Source organism: Bidens hawaiensis, unplaced genomic scaffold (assembly GCF_021521415.1).
Source record: "Bidens hawaiensis isolate Kalapana, Puna unplaced genomic scaffold, B.hawaiensis_p1.1 tig00005588_1, whole genome shotgun sequence".
NCBI classification, from domain to species: domain Eukaryota; kingdom Viridiplantae; phylum Streptophyta; class Magnoliopsida; order Asterales; family Asteraceae; genus Bidens; species Bidens hawaiensis.
This window is the reverse complement of record NW_027491362.1, coordinates 1,683,364-1,689,394: the sequence shown is the minus strand read 5'-3', so window position 1 is coordinate 1,689,394 and position 6,031 is coordinate 1,683,364. Positions and strand designations below refer to the sequence as shown.

Below are 6,031 nucleotides of genomic sequence, written 5' to 3'. Positions count from 1 at the left end.
CGCCTCAACATCGAGCGAGGCGGGTCAACCCACAAGATATAGACAAGAGGCTTGAAATCAAGATATTATGAAGGCACAAAGCCAAAACCTATGCGCATGGCGCATATCACATATGCTCACGCATATCACATATGCTCACGCGTATCACATGCTCACGCACCATATATGCTCACGCATATCACATCTGCGCGTGGCGCATCCGCGCGTGACGCATATCACATGCTCACGCATATCACATCTGCGCGTGGCGCATCCGCGCGTGGCGCATATTACATATGCTTGTGCATATCACATCTGCGCATGAAACATCTGCGCGTGAGAATAAAGAGAAGACCTTGCGCATCCTCAGGATAGGCGCATATCACACATGCACATAATCAACCTCGTCCTTATCCAAATCAGGATAAGGACAACCTTGATTGTGCACGTCAGACAACCTTCCAGAAGGTATCCTTTAAGGAATAAGAATATGCTGATGTTGACAGCTGCCAATGAAAGGTGGACAACTCAGCAAAACCCATGTGCTACCACGTGATTTCACATGGGTCAGGTAAAATACCTGGGTCAGAGAATAATCAATAAAAAAGCACCAGGTGTCCTAAGGACACGTGGCGCAAAGCAATAGGAGGAGGCCAAAAAGGCCCTAATTGGGTCTGAGCCCAATCATTGGAAACCCTAGCACTATAAATACCACACCACCTCCACAAGGAGAGGTAAGCAAGAGTAAGCAACAACAAGCTAGAAAATACATTCCAATTCCTTACTCTCAGATTATTATCTTCTCCTACAATCTCTTATTCTCACACCGGAGGGTTACCCCAAAGAGGACCCCTCTGTCCCTTTCTGAGGGGTAAGTTTACGGTGCTGTTCATTTTGTAGGTGGAAGAATCCATACTCCGGAGAACCATCGGTGAAATAGCATAATCATACCCGAGGAAAGTTGATCGTCTACCAGTGAGCCGATCCACGTTTCTTTAGACCTCATTAGGTAAAATTCATTTCATTTAATTTTTATAATATAAATTTGATGCAACATTACTATTTATGACGCCGTTGGACTCAACTCAACCAGTAACAAGTTTTTTTTCGACATTTTAGGTTTTACGCTGCGGAACTGGTACCGGCATTGGAGTATCTACATAATTTAGGTATTGTTTATCGAGATCTAAAGCCCGAAAACGTTATGATTCAGGAAAACGGACACCTAATGCTCGTCGATTTCGACCTCTCAACAAAACTTTCACCAAAAACGACATCACTTACACCGGCACCGTCTACAAAATCCGGTCCATTAACAAACCGAAAGAAAAAACGATTCTCAAAACTCTTCACGTGTTTTTATCCCGCTATCTCGGCAGACGACTCAGTGCATCCAGCCGAGTCGGTGAACTCAGAACCGAGTTACGAAACTCGTTCACTTTCAAAATCGAACTCGTTTGTAGGAACAGAAGAGTACGTGGCACCCGAGATGATACAAGGCAACGGCCACGATTTCTCGGTGGACTGGTGGTGTTTAGGCGTCGTATTGCATGAGATGTTGTACGGTACGACGCCGTTTAAAGGAGTGAACCGGAAAGAAACGTTTTACCGGGTTTTGTCTAAACCGGTGGAGCTTGTGGGCGAACCGACTCCGTTACGGGATTTGATCCGAAGATTGCTTGAGAAGGATCCGAAACAGAGAATATGGAAATCAAGGGTCACGAATTCTTCAAAGGCGTTGACTGGGAAAAAGTCATACAGATCTCGAGGCCGCCGTATGTACCTGGACGGTTTGATGACGAGGGCATAGATGGAAATAATAATAATAATAATAATAATAATAAAAATATTAATATTGAGGATTTTGTTAAGGAGGTGTTTAAAGTGGAAGATGACGTAATCGGTGACGTGAAGGAGGTTGAAATGAACAAAAGGTTGTCAAGGATTATTTGGTCTTCTAGAGTTATGGAATTTTGACTTGAATTAGTATTATTTAATTTTTTCATTCAATTCTAGATTGCTTGCTAGTGATACCATTTTTAGTTTATTTTTTTAGTTTATTTTTTTTTAGTTTATTTAGTTAAAACATGTAATTATTTTTAGTTTATTTAGTTAAAACATGTAAAAAGTAACTTGTAAAGGACTTATTTAGTTAAAACATGTAAAAAGTAACTTGTAAAGGAATCGTGTATGAAACTTTAGGTACTATGGTTTCTTTACCCATATTTCAACTGGCTAATAGTATTAACATGCGGTCAGTACAGGCCACGCCCTAGAAACGCCTTTAATCACGGCAACAAACGGGCTACCATAATTCGACCACGATATTAATATTATGCCTGTTTTAATATAGAACCAACCTAAAAATTTTTCATCCATAACTTTTTTTTTTTTTTTTTTTTTTTTTTTTTTTTTGAGTCATGGTTTATGACTTATATCATCTGGGTTAATTCAACACTTTTGGGATTTAGCTTGTCATTAAGCTAAATAATAATAAAGAAAAGTTAAGTATACTAACCTTTAAAGGGATTCTGTGCAGATTAAGTTGTCTTCACAAACTTCAGACTTTTAATTTAATAGAGAGAATTTTTACAATAGCTAAGATATTATAGATACTAGATAAGGAAGTCGTGTCTTCCTGAAATAATCTGAGCTCCTTTTATAATGAGAGTCTCAGTATACAAACAAACTACAATAATTTACAATAATTCTGCTTTTTGAAAATTTTCAAAAGTCTTCATAATTGTGTCTGCTATAATTGAGTAAAGCAGCCTGCTTTATTAAAGCAGATTCTCCTTTATTAAAGTGGTCAGCTTTATTAAAGTAGATTCTTCTTTATCCAGTATTATTGGACCATCTTTTTCTTGTCTTTTTGTGTTGTCAGGGATTCCTTTAACGATGCTAATTCAGCTTCCAGAAGTTCTTCATCAAGCTCTTCATCTTCATAAACATTTTGAGCATCTTCAGCTGCTTCATTATTTTCTGAAGATCTTATAGACATATCAGACCTTTTTTCTGGTTGAAGGTTTTTAATTAGGTCCTTCTTGACTTCTTCTAAGTACTTCTGAATAATTTCATCTTTTGATAATTGATCATTTGATAGTTGAATCTTCTTGACAATTTGTCTGAATGGACTAGGAGCCTCTTTCTGTTGTTTTAAACGTATTTGTTCTTCATATTCTTCAATTGTAGACTTTATTAAGTCTATCGTTTCTTGGCCTTCAATATTACCTTGATCATCCATTTTATTCATTTTCTTCCAGAACTTTGTATAAAAAGTCCTTCTTAAACATGGGATATTTTGTTGGGTATAACCAACTTCTGGAGACCACTTCCAGATCCAAGGGATTCCAAACTGAGTGAAATAATGCAATGAAGATATTCCTTCAATATTTATATTATTATACTCCATTTCTATTAGAGTTGGAGAAACTTCAGACCGTTTCTGAAAAAATCCTTTATAAGGTTCAGGTAGAATTTTTATAGCTGGACCATATGACATCCACCATTTATTAAACCAATTTGGAATATCCAAGTTATAAACTTGTGGACATATTTTGAAAAACCAAGAATGCTTCTTCTTTGAATTTTCATATAAAAAGGCTTTATTAAATGCCTCTATATAATCCCAATAATTAAATTTTAATGGTGCCCTAGATTCAGGGTGATAAACTTCTCTTTCTTTAAGAGGAGATGTTCCCCATGTCTCAACGGATATTATCTGTTTAATTATTACTTTGCTGAAATTGTAAATCTGGGTATTACCCGAATTATAATGTGTAATCTCACAAGATTCTGTGGATCGTAGAATCGTCTCATAATATAATCTGGGTTTATAAGATCCTGCAGGATATGATCCTGTATCCATATATTTTTGGATTAAAATCCACGGTTGATCTTTATATTTAAGATCTTTAAATTCTAGGAGCAATATTATCTCCTTGTATGGAGTTTGATTATATGCTCCATCATCTGGGTCTTCTGTAGTAATATTCACATATGAGGGTTTACAAGCCTCGTTTCTGGAGTTTTTCCATGAAAGGAATTCTTCTAATAAAGAATCCTGGTTTTCATTACTTCCAGTATTACTAGAAGTGGTTGCAATATTTGCGATATTAGCAGCTATTAGCCTTTGTTGCCCAATTTGCGCAATTACTCTGCTATTATTTTGACTAGCTCTCCCTCTTCCTCTATTAGAGGAATGAAAATAATTTCCTCTTCCACGAGGATACATACCTGAAATAAAATATAAGTTATCCACAAGAAATTATTTTCTTGTTTTCCTTTAGAATCTCAATTCGATCCTTGTAGCAGTTATATTGCTGCCATTCGTAATTTAAAAGAAATTGTTTTTGGTAAGATGATAATGAAAAATCCATGTTTAAATTATGGATATGAAAAGCATGCATTGTGCTCATTTGATTATAAAAATTGATTCTTCTATCTATTGATGAAATAATTACTCTCAGGGGTCCCTTATACACCATTATTCCTGCAGAATAGAGTTAAGATATTCTCTTGTTAAATAATCAGGTAAACTATTATCAGTACCTTTTTTATATATTATATCGAAATCAAATGGTGCTAAATTAGACTGCCATCTTGCAAACATTTGTTTGGAGACATCATGTTTAAAATCTTTATTAAACATATATTTAGCAGCTTGACAATCAGTTTTTATAATAAATTTTTGGTTATATAAATCGTCTTGGAATTTCAAAACGCATTTGACTATAGCTAAGATTTCTTTAGCAATAGTAGCATAATTTCTCTGACTTTTATTCCATTTTCCTGAATGGAATCTAACAAGAAATTCTTTCTTATCAATTGGAGATATTTGTTTTAATATGCCACCGTAACCTATTTCACTGGCATCTGTTTCAACAACTTTTTCCCATTCTGGGTTAGCTAACATTAAACATGGTAGGTTTTTTACTTGATGTTTAATTTTTTGGACTGCCTTAGTATGATATTTGGTCCAAGGAGGAGGATTATTTTTTAATCTATCATATAAGATAGCAGTATCATCTGCTAGACCCTGATAATAAGGAGAAATATAATTTAAGCTTCCTAAAAATCTTTGTAATTGGGTTTTATCAATTATTTCATCTGGAAATTTTGAAGCAAATTCTATACTTCTGTTAATAGGAATTATATTTCCTTTTTCAATATTGTGTCCTAAAAACCTTATATTAGTTTGAAATAAAACCATCTTGGGTCTACTTATTACCAAACCATTTTTGATTATTATATTCTTAAATATTTCTAAATGTTTAAAATGTGTTTCAATATTTGTTGAAAATACTAAGATATCATCAATATATACGATGATAAAATCACTATAAGGAATGAATATATCATTCATAATATTTTGAAATTCACTAGGAGCATTTTTTAATCCGAATGGCATTACGTTCCATTCATAATGTCCTATTGGAACCGTGAAAGCAGTTTTATACCTGTCCTTTTCTTCTATTTGGATTTGCCAGTATCCTGATTTTAAATCAAATTTTGAAAAGATTACAGCATTATGTAATCTATCCAATAAATCTTTTTTATTTGGAATAGGGTATCTAATCCATTTTAAAACTTTATTCAATGGTTTATAATTTATTACTAACCTTGGAATTCCTCTTTCCTGTTCAGAATGTTTATTTACATAGAAAGCTGTGCAGGACCAAGGAGATTTAGAGGGTCTAATAAGACTTTTCTCAACTAAGGTTTTTATTTCTTTTTTGCATAATTGTAAATATTCAGAATTCATTTGACATGGTCTCGCTTTCGTAGGTATTTGGCTTTCCTTGAAGTCTTCTTCATAAGGAAGAGAAACAATATGTTTCTTTCTATCCCAAAAAGCATTAGGATGGTCATTACATATTTGTAAAGAGAATTGATGTTGGACTAAATTTATTTTTTCCTGTAATTTAGGATTTTTTAACTTTTCTTCTATTGTAATGTAATTTATTTCTTGTTTAAGAAAGTTTATTTGATTCTCTTTTGCTTGTAACAAAGATTCTTTTACATTATTTATGAACCTTGTGATTGGTTCAGA

General features: G+C 34.1%; 1 pseudogene; it reads left to right on the top strand.

The window, feature by feature from the left end:
• Window positions 1-1,079: 1,079 nt before the first annotated feature.
• LOC143630229 (serine/threonine-protein kinase OXI1 pseudogene) lies at window positions 1,080-1,956 on the top strand (annotated as a pseudogene).
• Window positions 1,957-6,031: the final 4,075 nt, after the last annotated feature.